Raw genomic sequence first — 15,163 nt, 5'->3', positions numbered from 1 at the left:
TGTCTCAGCATCAACAAGAAAACATATCAAAAGGGCTCAGTACAGAGCCCGGCATAGAGTAAGCACAGACAATATTGCAGCTGGTATTATTGATATTTGGGGACTTGAACTTGGAGACTCTTAAAATTTGGTCTAGAGTGTTTTAATGACCCCCCATTCTGCCTCTTAAAGGGCAAGAGCATTGATGGAGAGGTAGTAAACACCTCCATGCAAGATTCCCTGCAGCCTGTGGGCACAGAGCACACAGCAAGCCAGCAAGAGGAAAAGCACAACCAGAAACTTCTCTTACCACCACAGACTCATCAAGATTGTGTACAACGAGAAGAAAAGTAGAAGTGGAGTGTTGGGGGAAGAAAGGAAAAGAGAACAGAAGAAATGGAAAAGACGGTGGGAGAGGAGAGAAGCTGCAGGTTGATGCTCCACCTGTAAAGTCGATAGGCAATGTTAGATGATTTTTAATGTCCCTTTCTATTACTTTATGATGGGAAAGTAGTGAAGAAAGTTGGGAGGTGGGGGAAGCAGAAAGAGGGTTTGCGATAGTGAGGAGTCATCCAAAAGCCTAAAGGAAAATGCTGAGCCCACGAGGGCTATGTTGCTTATCCCGGGCATTGTATCCAGTCTACAAATAGTGTAATGCAAAGAGCAGGAGGGAGAACAGCAACAGTAAAGATACCATCCTGTCATCTCAGCCTGGATTTTCCATGAAGACCTCATCTGTTCTGAATTTATGCCAAGCAACCAACACAGTGCCCAGGACCTGGTGGGTGCCCTGCAAATATTTGTTATTTCAAACATTATTATGCTTTCACTTTAGAATATATGAGAAAAAAGACCAAAGAGTATAAAGAAAAAAATAACCGTCAATAACCGTCATTCATGAGCTCATCACCAAGAAATAGTAAAAGAAAATGATAGTTAACATTTCTTTGAGTGGCTATTACGTGATAAGCACTTTACAGGATCTGCCTCATTTAGTCGTTTACTTAACTGCTGTGAATATTTCCGTTTGCTTTCCAAGTGTCTTTCTATACATGATACATAAATCTTTCCAACCGTTGTGCAAGCCTTTTACATATGTTTTCTTATTATCATTCTTCCCACTATTATTGCTTATAATCCTCACAACAAACTTGTGAGATATCTGTTTTCTCTCCAATTTTACAGATGGAATCACTGAGGCTCAGGAGTTAAGTTGCCTAAGATCACAGGGCTAGTAAATGGCAAGGCTGGGATTTGAAACAAGTTTGGACTGGCAGTAATGCCTATATTTCATTTATTACTTGACTTGTTTCTCTTTCTCTCTCTTCCTCTCTCTCTCTCTCTCTCTCTCTCTCTCAGCTTCCCAGATTTTCTTCACCATAGGATGTGAGTGAAGAGTGATGGGCTGAATGTTCCCAAGGGGTCCTAAAGGCACACCTTCAAAACAGTACAAGGGTTAAACACGTGTAAGGTGTGTTTATTGCTGTAAATGGCCAAAGAGACCCTTGATTCATACCACCTTTCTGCCAAAGAGATAGTCTTGTGATATCCAGTGACCCAAGCAGAAAGGTGCGGGCAGTGCCAGGGTCCATCCAGGGCTTCTGCTGTGGGAAGCAGAGACGAAGTTACCAAGATCTATAATCTGATCGACATACATTTACAACTGCCTGGACAGTTCAGCCAGGTAGAGGAGAGAACTCATCAATGTCCTGAGTCTAGAATTGCCAGATAAAATCCAGGATGTCCGGGTGAACTTGAATTTAGCCATTTATTTAACCACTGTCAACATGATAGGTATACTCATAAGTCTAATTATGGAGATATGCTTACATTAAAATATTACCTGTTCTTTATCTGTAATTGAAGTTTAACTGGGCATATTTGGAACACACTTATACTAAAAATTTATTGTTTAACTGAAATTCAGATTAAACTGGATGTTCTGTATTTTTGTTTGTGAAATATGGCAACCCTAGTAAAAGCTCCCCTTTTTAATTTTACTTTATTTTTTCCTTTCCCCTTCATTCTCTATTTCTTCTTCTGTTCTTCCCCATTGTAAGCACTCAAATTGATTTTATTTAAGTCCATCTAATTTACCTTCCATTTGTTTATTTTGATATATACATACATTTGAAACTGTATCCTACTGAATTTTTAATTCACACAAATGGAATTGCACTATAAATCTAATTCTGTTCCTTCTTGTTTCCTCAACACTTTTTTCTTGAGATCTCTCCATGTTACTACATATACTACATCTGGATCATTAGTTCATTAGTTCTGCATTCTATGTAATATTTCATTTCATGCATGGACCAGGTTTTACCTAACAGTCCCCCTCTGGGGGACACCTAGGTAGCTTCCACCTCTTGGCTCCATAAACATTTCTGGGTCAAATTGTGTGCATATTTGTTGGGTGTCAAGTCAGTCATGTTGTATTTATTTGTATTTCTCTGGTTATCTTACAGATGTGCATGAGAGAGTTTCTCTGGGGAGCATTCTTAGGAGTGGAACAGCGGGTTCACAGGGTATACACGTATGATATTCAAAATATTTAACAAGCATCAAAATACAGGCACTGATCACTCAAAACACTCACTGCACATGAGCCATATTGGTGCCCACAAACTGAATCTCTGCCTTGAATATCCACAAATATAGCTTCACCAGGCAACTAGAGTTACTTGGGGACAGCTCTGCCAGTCTACACTCCCACCAGCAGAGCATGACGATCCTCTTTTATTTATTTATTTATTTATTCATTCATTCATTCATTCATTCATTTGGTTGTGCCAGGTCTTAGTTGTGGCAGGCAGCCTCCTTAGTTGCAGTTCACCAGCTCCTTAGTTGCAGCACGTGGGCTCCCCAGTTGCGGCAGGCAGGCTCCCTAGTTGTGGCATGCGAAATCCCAGTTGTGGCACGCATGAGGGACCTAGCTCCCCGACCAGGGATCAAACCCCAGCCCCCAGCATTGGGAGCACAGAGTCCTATCCACTGCGCCACCAGGGAAGTCCCGAAGATCCTCTTTTTTTTCACGTTGTCCCCATTTGAAACTAACTTTTGACTCTTGCTGATTTGAAGGGTGTTGAGTTACTCTCATTGTTGTACTTTACTTGTATTTCTCTGGTTATTAGTGAGGCTGAACATTTCTTCATACACTTTTTAGCCATTTTGGTTTCCTTTTGTAAATTGCATGTTCATACCTTCTACCCATTTTTGTCTTGGGTTTCCACACTTTTTTCCTCCAACTATATAGGAGTTTCTCATATAGTCTAGAACAGCCCTGCCCAATAGAAATATAATGTGAGCCACATATGTAATTAACATTTTTTCTAATAACCACATTTAAAAAGTAAAAAGAAGCAGATGAAATGAACCTTGGCAATATATTTATTACAATATATTTAAAATATTATCATTTCAATATGTAATCAATATAAAGATTATTGAGATCCATTACATTCCTTTGTGTATGTTAAGTCTTTGAAATTTGGTATGTATTTTACATTTATAGCACATCTTAATTTATACTAGTCACATGTAAAGTGCTTAATAGCCACATATGGCTAGTGGTATATTGAACAGTGCAGGTCTAGAACCTAGACTCCGCATAATAGTTCCTGCTGGTTTAAGATTGAAAATACCTTCTTCTGGTTCATCTATCTGTTAACTTTGTTTATGGTATCCTTTGTTTAGAAAACATGTTAATTGTGTGTCAGCTGAATCTATGCCTTTTAATCAGCAAAACAATTGTTTTTCTACAGGTTACACCTACTTGGCAAGAAACACAGGCATGCCTTGCTGCAAGAGAATCTAGAAAATGGAAGCTGTTATTTTTTCAGCTGAGACCATGTCTACCTGTTCTAGTCTGTTTGGGCTGCTGTGACAAAAATACTATAGACTGTTGACTTAAAAACAACAGAAATTTATTTCCCACAGTTCTGGAAGCTGGAAAGTCCAAGATCAAGGCATTGTCCTATCCAGTATTTGGTGAGAGCCTGTTTCTTAGTTCATAGACAGCTGTCTTCTCACTATGTCTTCATAAGGCAGAAAGGACTAGGGAGCTCTCTGGGGCCTATAAGGGCACTAATCTCATTCAGGAGGACTCCACCCTCATAACCAAATCACCTCCCAAAGGCCCCATCTCCAAATGCCATCACATGGGGAGTTAGGTTTCAACAAATGAATTTTGAAGGGACATAAACATTTAGTCCATAGCACCACCCAAACAAAATTTGGGTTCTGTTAAAAATTAAGAAGTGGAGAATGGATACGGGGTAGGCATCAGAATAGGTTACTGAAGAGCTAATGAAGCATAAGGTTTAGAGTATCTCATTCATCAGGCCCTTTCCAGTGCCCTATACCTAATTTTATATATTTAGTTTTATATTATTTTTCTTAACACCACACACTCCAAATTGCATAAACTTCAAGTTCCATACAACTTGCATCTACCCCTGGTGGGCATCTAGCAGTACCTACCACACCTGTCAAAGCCAAATTTCTGCTTTTTGCTTTGAATTTTTCTGGTTTTAGTAGGTGATAAGGTGAAACGTGTGCTTAGGTTGTCGAAGTGAAGTATACATTTCCAACTAATTCCACCAGAATCTACATTAATGCTTTTCTGGCCAAGACAAGACCTGAGAAAGAACATTATTTTAAGCAAATGATGACAATAGTAATAACTGCCATTTCTGAGTGCCAAGTTCTTGCCAGACACTGTGCTAAGAACTTTCCCATATGTTTTTTTCAATTAATTCTTACTAAAACTCTTTGCATTTCAGAGGGGTTACGTAACTTGCCCCAGGTCGCAGAGTCTGTAAGTGGCCAAATTAGTATGTGAACCTAATTTCAAAGCCTTTCCATGTTTTCCACTGCATTATAGCTAAAATTTTCCTAAGGTCTTTGGACTCATGCAAGATTGTAAGAAGATTTAGTAAATAAAAATACAGTTACATAATGAATAGTTTTTAGTATAATTATTATTTGTTGTTTATCTGAAGTTCAAATTTAACTGGTTGTCATAATTTAATCAGGCAATCCCATGTTTTACAAACAGTTAATTGTGCCATGAAATGAAGAGTGTATGAACTGATTCACTTTGTTATAAAGCAGAAACTAACACACCATTGTAAAGCAATTATACTCCAATAAAGACGTTAAACAAAAAAGAGTGTATGAATTCTGTGCACATATCTTTCTTACAAGTGAAACAAGATAAAGTGTGTAAAGTGTCTGGAACTCAACGCAGTTTAACCCCTTGGTATTGGACATCAGGATTTCAGGGATTATGGTCTTGGCTGTGTGATCTAGGACAAGTTGGTTTCCCTTTCTGGGCTCAGTTTCCCCTTCTGTAAGATGAGAGGTTGCTCTGATCATCACTTAGGACCCCGAAGCTGCAGTGTCCAATGGTGCCTGGTCATCGTTTTTGCATATGAAATTCCACCATCTTTGCATGTGAAGAAAGGGACTTCTCCTTCTAGGGAAGGCACGTCAGCTTAGTTTTCCTGTGGCTGTTCCCAGAGACCAGGATCACTTTGGTGGTTGTTGGGGACCCACATGGGGAAAAACTAAAATATCTTCAGCTAAATGAAACCACAGCCAAGTTTCTGAAATCGTGTTCTGTTGAATCCTAGTCCTGAAAGATGTCCTTAAAAGAGGGAAAGGAGGTTTGATGATCAAACAAGTTTGGGAAACAATATCATATATATTCACCCCATACATCCCTCGGCAATTCAAAAGCATGTGTTTGTATAAGAAGAAATGGAGAATCGAGTTCTATTTAACTTTACTTAACACCCGATTTCCCAAGATGTTTGACAGTAGAATTCCTTGTTTGCAAAACATCCTACACAATAGTTGTTCCATGGGACTCACTTTGGGACACTGAGCTGCAAGAGCTAAACTTGCTATTACAATGATGTGTCTAAGATAATAGTCAAAACTGAGTTTCTACTCCTGGGTGACTTTAAATTAGGGCAGGTCCTAACACTCAAGTTGGGATTCAGAAGAATACAGCATCAATTTCCTTTTAACATTTGTCTTATTTTCTCTTTGGAAATGGATGGAGAGCCTGGCAACGATGTAAGGCAACCAGGTGGGGTTAGTAGGCTCAGACCCAGAAAAGGAAGGTGTGAATCCCTGTTCTACAACTTTCTAGCTGGGTGACCTTGGGCACAGTTCTTGACCTTTCTGGATCTTAGATTCCACATCTAAAAATCAGGCACAGGTATACTTCCCAAATGAAGTACCATAGGAGAATATCTCCCAGCATGCCTGACCCAGAGGAGGTGCTCATTATGTCTGTTAGGTCTGAACCAATTGTTGAAGCAAAGAAACAGACGTGTCCCCATGTTGAAAAGATTAGAATTGATGGGGATAGCAGCCAGGCATGGAGTACCAATGGAGGACCGAAATAGAGCATGGGTTAGTCTCGTACGTATACGGCAAGCAGATCAAAGGAGTGAAAGTTAGAGAAGCAAAATGTTGGCAAAATTTAAGGCCAGTAGCAGCCCCGAAGCCAGAAGTGCTGGTAGCCAATCTCGAGGTTGAGTGACCCAGCATGGGGCCCAACCCAGGCCTCCCTGGGCATAGGAAAGAACCACAAAAGACCCATTTATGAATCAGCTTTCTTTCTGGGCTTCAGCAAATTAAACAACACTTGCCTTATTCACTATCAAAGTGTAATGTGAGGTAAAAGGACATTTTGCCTGTGACAGGGCTTTATTGGAATCTCATAAAGTACTCAATCAATAGAATACACCAAAATTTGAAAGTAAAGGAAATATAAAGATTGTTATGTGGATCAAAGTCAGTATTTATGTAACTGAACTCCCTAACAATCTGGCATAAGAAAAATGCTCATTCTCTAATGGGAGTTAATGAGCCCCACCTGCCTGGCTACCCGGAAATTCCATCTCGATCATGTTTTGGGAGTCCCTCTTCTCTCCAGGTTTGTGCAAATGCCCTTGGGAGCTTATGCAATCTAGAACATTTGGGGAGAGACACTCTGATTATCAGCTCACGCTGAACTCTGTTAGGTCCACCATCCCAGCCTACCTTGAAGGTGGCATTTATACTGCCTTGGAGCCAAGCTTGAGCACAGGAGGTCATAGCCCAGGTGGAGAGTCTCTGTGCCTGGAATCAGAACTCTCTCCGCTCAGCGCATCAGAAGTCCTGCCAGTCCATTTTTCTGGAACCCATAAAATCTCTCTGTCCTGCCTTTCCTATTCTCTGAGGAGACTCTCCCAAATCCATCCTCTTTGCTCTTTTCACTAGGGGCTGCCTCTCCCAACCCTTGGAGACCTGTCCCAGACAATCCCACTCTGGTCACTCAGGGGAACTCAAGTCCTCTGTGGGGGGTGGCTCTGATTGAAGGGGCCTGGAAACTTCTTCTCTGGCTACCTTCTTGGGATGAAAGAGGGGAAAGTCTTCACCATGATGGGAACAAAAACAAAAATTAATATCTCAGTAAATGATCACAAATACACAAGTATTACATCCTTCACACTCTTAAATAAGGATTTAAGGTGAATTGTTTGGATTGAGTTTCATTTTGTTTTTAGTAAGAGATCCATTTGTTTTGTAAGCAAACCATGCCACCGGCAGAAAACTTACACTGCTGACCACATGCTCTGACCTCGTTCCCATCACCAAATGCACGAAGGTCTCCCTAGCTGCTGGCTCGGTTGTTTTAAGAGTCAGATAAATTCCTTGAAGATGAATAGGTGACAATGACCCCATAGTGTGAAGACAGTCCCTGAAGAAGGTGAACAAAGAAAGGAAAATACTCCAAACCCCACCCTTTGCCCCCTCACACCCTCACATTCTTTCTTACATTTGGAAAATATTCTGTCTCTCCTTTCTCCTCTTTTTGGGTTACAGCTGTTTATTTTAGAGCACAAGGTCACTGTCAAGGAACAGCTGAACAAGCCTGGTGATTTTTCCTGTGACATGGGGACAAGGCTGGGGCCAAGTCTACAAACCAGGACTTTACCCTGAGATGGAAATAAATTTTCTTGAGGCCTCTGTACAGAGGAGGGTGGCTTGATTGCTGGGGAGATGACTGCATGCTTTTTTATGAAAGAGAGGAGGAAAATCAAGGTCAACAGAAAGAAGAAACAGAAGAGGTGGGTGGAGCTCACTCCCAGGGAAAACACGAATGCGCCAGGATTGTCAAAGCTGGCCATGAACTTGCCACCCAATATGCTTCAGAGGGAAACACAAATACATTGAAATAGGTCTGGAGGAGGAGAACAAATTGATACGAGAGGCAAGCCCTGTAGAGGGGATGGGATGGGGGCCATGGAGGGGGCTGTAAATGTGGTCAAGGAGAATTTAAGCTTACCTGTAGTGCATTAAATTTTAGGATGGATTTATATTCATGTGATACGTGTGTAATCAAAATTACTGTTTAAAAGTTTAATTTAGCAGAAAAAAATATGTGAGATTTGGAGTTGTAAGTTTTGGATTTGAGACCTATCTTTTCTACTTGGAGATATTCTGCCATCATTTTTTGATGCCATTTTTATATGCCAAGGAATATGCCGGGCACTGAGTGTACAAAGATGAAGAAAAAGAGTCATTGTCCTAAAGTCTAAGAACATGACTTATCTAGATCTCAATTCACTTGTCTCTATAATGGGTATGATAATTTCTACTTCATAGGATTGTCAAGAATATTCAATTAAAGTATAAAAATATACTTCTGTTAACTATAAAACACTATACAAATGCTCTTTATATATTTACTGCAAGTCTTGTTCAAAGGAGGGTTTGAAAGAGTAACATTAAATCTTTTCTCTTTTTTTAGTTTAATATTTTTTTGAAACAATAAAAACTTTACAAAAAAGTTTGAAAGATGCTACAAAGAATGGCATTGCTGATACATGTTCAACAATCAGCTCTCCAGGGTAAAAAAAAAAAAAAAAAAGACCTGAGTTGTAACATTTACTAATTTCCATGGTGTAAATACTCCCACCACAGCCAATTTCAAGCTACCAACATGATGTTACTGAGTGCAGAGTTGGAAAGATATAAGCATAATGGACTCTAGCATACCACTGACCAAAAAAAATAAACATTTTTTCCTGAACCATTTGAGAATAAATTGCCAATCTGATGCATCACCCCCAAATACTGTAGTATGTATTTCCCACAAACACAGACATATCCTTATACAACCACATTAAAACTCTAAAAATCAGGAAATGAACACCGTCTAATCCAGAGACCCCATGCAAATGTCACCAATGTCCCAACAACGCCCTTTATACCAAAAAAGATCCAATTCAAAATCACAAGTTGCATTTAGATATCAAGTCTCTTTAGACTCCTTAAATCTGGAACAGTGTCTCAGTTTTTCCTTGACTTTAATGACCTTGACATTTTTAAAGATTACAGGCCATTTAATTTATAGAATGTGCCTCGATATGGATTTGAACTTTATTTCCTCATGATTCTATCTAGGTTTTGCATCATTGGCAGGAATACTAAGGAAGCAGTGCTGAGCTCTCATTGCATCCTATCAGGTGGAGCATCATTTAGTTCTATCCCTTTATTGATGACGTTCACTTTAATCTCTTGATTATGGTGGTATTTGCTAGGCTTTTCCACCATAAGATTATTCTTTTCACTTTTGTAATTGGTAAGTATTGTGTGGAGAGGTACTTTGCAATGATGTCAATATCCTGTTTTTCATGACATCTTCAAGTTATTCCTTTATTGATTTAGATCTATATGGACTCATGGTTTCCTATTTTATTTCATGTGTTTGAATCCATTATTATCACTACTTATTTCTATACCAAACTGTCCCTGACTTGGACAATGGGACATTGTTCTTTGAGCACTTCCTTACTTCCTGGCATATGATGTTCCAGGCTCACCTTGTACTGTTCCACCCCAGCCTTGGATTCAGCCATTTCTCCAAGGTGTCCTGTTTCCTTGGACTCCTTAGCAGAGTCCTTAGTGGAAAATGGTATTTAGAAACCAAGATCTGAGTTGGCTAGTTGTGCTCATTGCTATGAGGATGTCACTGCTCCCAGGCCCTTCCAGCAGACAGAGATAAGGAATGCACACACACGCGCATGCACACACACACACACACTTAAACCTATATTTATTTCTGTATCTAATCATCTATATATACTGAAAGCCATGAGTTCACATGTGACCTCAAATTCCAATTCAAAACCTCAGAGTTTATTCTAATTTTCTCCCTTTCCATACTTGTATCTCCTTCGACAGTGAGAAATTAGGTCCCTTTTTTTTTTTTAAGATATAACTCACATACTATAAAATTCACCAGTTTAAAGTTTACAATTCATTGGTTTTCAGGATATTCACAAGGTTGTGCAACCATCATCATAATCTATACCTACAGTATTTTTGTCACCCCAAAAGGAACTCCAAATCCATTAGCAGTCTCTCCCCAAATCTCTCCTCTCTCTAACCTTTGTCAAACACTAATCTACTGACTCTACATATTTGCTTATTTTGGATCTTATAAATGGGATCAAACAATATGTGACCTTTTCTGTCTGCCTTCTTTAGTTTAGCACAGTGTTTGCAAGGTTTATCCATGTTGCAGCATGTGTCATTACTTCATTTATTGTTATAGCTGAATAATATGTCATTGTATGGATATTCCACATTTTGTCTATCTATTCATCAGTTAATGGACAATTGGGTTGTTTTCACTTTTTTGGCTATTGTGAATAAAATGTTTCATTTACAAGTTTTTAGGTGAACATGTTTTTGTGCAGTTGCTGAGTCATGTGGTAATTCTATGTTTTATTTTTTGAGGAACTGCCAAAATGTTTTACAAAGTGTCTGCATAATTTTACTTTCTCACCAGCAATGTAGGAGGGTTCCAATTTCTCCACATCTTCCCCCAAACAATTATTATCTGCTTTTTTTAAAATTATAGTCATTCTAGTGGTTGTTAAGTAATATCCCATTGTGGGTTTGGTTTGCATTTTGCTAATAACTAATGATATTGAACATCTTTTCATGTGCGTATGTATATGTCTTCTTTGGAGAAATATCTATTCAAATTCTTTGCCCATTTTTGACTGTGTTATTTGTCTTTTTACTGTTGCATTATGAGTCTTATATGTTATATGTTCTAAATACTAGACCCTTATCAGATATAGAATTTGCAGAGTATTTTCTCAATCTGTGGGTCGTTTTTTCACTTTTGTGATCATGTCTTTGATGCACAGAAGTTTTTCACTTTGATGATTTAATCATCTGTAGATGATTTAATCTATCTTTTTTTCTTTGCTTGCTTGTGCTTTGTGTGTCACATCTAGGAAATTATTGTCCAATCCAAGTTCATGAAGATTTGCATCTATGTGTTCTTCTAAGAGTGTTATAATTTTAGCTTTTACATTTAGGTCTTTGATCCATTTTGAGTTAAGTTTTGTATATGATGTTCAACTTCATTTTTTGCATGTGAATATCCAGTTGCTCCTGCACCATTTGTTGAAAAGACTATTCTTTCCCCATTTAACTGTTTAACACCCTAGTAGAAAATTAAATTATCATAAATGTATGACTCTCAATTCTATTCAGTAGATCTATATGTCTTTCCTCGTGTTAGTACCACATAGTCTTGCTTACTGTAGAATTGTATTTAGTTTTGAGATCAGGGTGTGTGAGTCTTCCAACTTCATTCTTATTTTCTTAGTGGTTGCCCTGGGAATTACAATTAACATTTTAACTTATCATTATCTAGTTCAGGTAAATGCTAACTTAATTTAAATAGTATACAAAAACTTTGCTCTTGTATAGTTCCATTTCCTTCCCTTCCTTTTGTACTGTTGGTGCCATACAAATTATGATTTTTTATGTCCAACATGTATTTATAATTATTTTCATGTAGTTGTCTTTTAAATCAGATTTAAAAAGAGTTACAAACAAATAATACACTTTGTCTCTTATATTTCCCTATGTAATTACCTTTATTGGTGCTCTTTATTTCTTCATGTGGATTTGAGTTACTGTCTAGTAACCTATGTCACTAGACACTAGACAGTGTTTAGTGTCTTGTGTACTTTGATTTCAGCCTAAAGTACTCTCTTTAGTGTTTCTTGTAGGTCTACCAGTGAGGAGTTCTCAGGATTTATTTTTTAATCTGAGAATGTCTTAATTTATTCTTCAGTTTTGAAGGATACTTTCACTGAGTATAGAATTCTTGGTTGACAAATGTTTTTCTTCCATTACTTTGAATGAATATGCCATTCCATTGCCCTCTGGGCACTATGGTTTCTGATGAGAAATCAGCTGTTAATCTTATTGAGGATCCCTTGTATGTGATACGTACCTTCTCTCTTGCTGCTTTCAAGATATTCTCTTTGTCTTTGGCTTGTGGCAGTTTGATTATAATGTGTATAGGTGTGGAACCCTTTGAGTTTCTCTCTCTTGGAGTTCATTGAGTTTCTTGGATGTGTAAAATATAGTTTTCATCAAATGTGCAAAGTTTTCAGCCATTGTTTCTTCAAATACTCTTTCTGCCCCTTTCTCTCTCTCCTCTCCTTCTGGGACTCCCAGTATTCATATATTGGTATATTTCATTGTGTTTCACAGCTCTCTGAGACTCTGTTTATTTCCCTTCCTTTTTTTTCTTTCTGTTCCTCCAACTGACAACCTCAATTGACCTATCATCAGGTTCTCTGATTCTGTCTTCCACCTGCTCAAATCTTCCAATCAGGACCTCTAATGAATTTTTAATTGCAATTATACTTTTTGACTCCAGGACTTCCATTTGGTTCTTTTTTTATAATTTCTTTTTTAAAAATTTTATTAACATTCTCTCTTTGGTGACACATTGCTCTCATGCTTTTCTCTATTTCTTTAGTCATGGTTTCCTTCAGTTCTTCAAATATATTTAAAATAGCTAACTCAAAGTCTTTGTCTAGTAAGTCCAATATGTGGGGTTTCCTCAGGGAAATATTCTATTATTGCTTTTTTCCTTGTGTATGTGCTATACTTGCTTGTTTTTGGTTTGTTTGTTTGCATGCCTCTTAATTTTTGGTTGAAAACTGGATGTTTTAAATAATATAATGTGGCAATTCTAGATATCAAATTCCTCTTCACTTCTCCAAGGTTTGTTATTGTTGATATTTGTTATTTTTGCTATTGTTGTCTGTTTCATGACTTTTATTAACTAATTCTGTAAAATCTGTATTCTTTGCTGTGTGTGGCAACTGAAGACTTTACATAGTAACCTTAATGGTCAGTCAATGATTAGACTTAGATTTCCTTAAACACTAGGAACCTATAAGTCTCCCAGTCTTTGCCAATGGGCTCTGTGCATGTGCTGAGACATGCCTTCAACATTCAGCCAGAGAGATAACAGCTCTGCCTTAGTCTTCACTTCCTGCTTGTGCAGAGCCTCAAGGACAGACAGAAGTAAGAGCTTAGGGTCTTCCCAGATTTTTCCTGAGCATGTGCATAACCCTTCACATGCTCACAGCCTTCACATGCATGTGGTTTTCTAGATTCCCAGAAATATGCCAGAGCTTTTTATAGACCCTATGAATATCTCATTCCCTAATTTTTCCTTTCAAGCTTTTTGGTTAGCCTATTGTTTACCCCAACTGTTATTCACTACCTCAGGCAGTCACAACTCACCCTAAATGTTTCTGACAAATACCTTTGGAAAAAAGGCTTTTCAAACTGGATGAGCTGCAAGTTAGGTCAAGTAAAGACAGCCTTGCAAGTGGCGTCTTCCAGTTAACCACCAGACAAGTCAAATAATGACAAGTCTCTGAGAGTAATACTTTGAAGGCTCTCAAACCCTATTGTAACCTCTCCATTGGCTGCCTGGTTGCTGGTTTTCACTGAGATTGTAGGCTGTTAATTTTCATGGCTACCACAGAGCTAGAGAGACTAATGGGGATAGCATACATTAAAATACCATAGGGAATTCTCTGGTGGTCCAGAGGTTAGGATGTGGACTTTCACTGCCATGGGGCTGGGTTCAATCCCTGGTCAGAGAACTAAGATCCCACAAGCCATGCAGCAAGTCCAAAAAACTATATATATACCATAGAGCTTATTATTCTTACCAAGAATTAGCCATTTTTCTTGAATAAATGCTCCCTGCCCTGCTGCAAGCCTTTGGTTTATTTCTAGAGTTCTGAAAAAATTATTTCTGACAATTTTTGCATATTTCCTTTTTTCCTTTATAAAGGAAAGAAATTTCAGAGGTCTTTACTCTGACATTTTCACTGACGTCACCTTGATCTCATAATTTTTAATATATTTACTTATTTGGGCAATCTTCATTTGTCACAAATCTCCCAAGCATACCAACACCTCAACCTGTGCAGATGTCTCCCTCACCCCACTAGGCTCTGATATCCTGTGCTAGAATATCTTACTCACCCTGTTTGGGCTCTGACAACACACACCAGGTCATACCTCACACAAATAGTCTCCTCTCCTTACTGACCTCTGACTCTTTGTACCAGGCTGCATCTGTGTGTGATCACCCTCCCTACCCTACTCCAAGTCATTGCAGCTTCCCATCTCATCTCCTACCAGTGCAGACACCTACCTTGCTCTGCCCTACATAATGATTTTAGAACTAAATTGTTCAGGAAAAGAAGGTGAATGGGAAATTTTTCTTTCTAAAAAAAGAAAACAAGGAATTGGAACAGCTGAGTGACTTGCTCAAGGACACAAAGCAAGTGAGAGCCAGGAACAGACCCAGGTCAAATTACTCTTGGTGACTCAGTTCTTTTTCCATTATAATATCTAAAAACAATGGCTATTATTAGACTGAACACTTTCAAGTTATTCAGATCTCAGCATAATTGTCACTTCCTGACCACCCAATCTAAATAGCCACCCAGTCACTTATGACCATGTCACCCTTTTAATTCTCCTTATTTCCCTCACCACTAATATTTTTCTTTGTTTGTTGGCTCCAAGAACAAGGACTATGTTTTTCTTGTTCACCACTGTGTCCTTAATACCTAACCTGTTGGCTGTTTCGTAGTTGGTGCTCAATATATATTTGCTGGACAAATGAATAAACAATGTGTCTGACACAGAGTAGTTTCTCTTATAGTTGTCAGAAGAGAGGCTCAAAGAGGTTAAGTAATTTTCTTAAGGTTACATGCAAGTAAAGGCCTTATTAGTTAAATTAGGTTTCTATAAGTGACAGTAGTAA

This window comes from Hyperoodon ampullatus (genome assembly GCF_949752795.1).
Source record: "Hyperoodon ampullatus genome assembly, chromosome: 2".
Taxonomy (NCBI): domain Eukaryota; kingdom Metazoa; phylum Chordata; class Mammalia; order Artiodactyla; family Ziphiidae; genus Hyperoodon; species Hyperoodon ampullatus.
The sequence above is the reverse complement of the archived record's forward strand: the minus strand, read 5'-3'. Positions refer to the sequence as shown.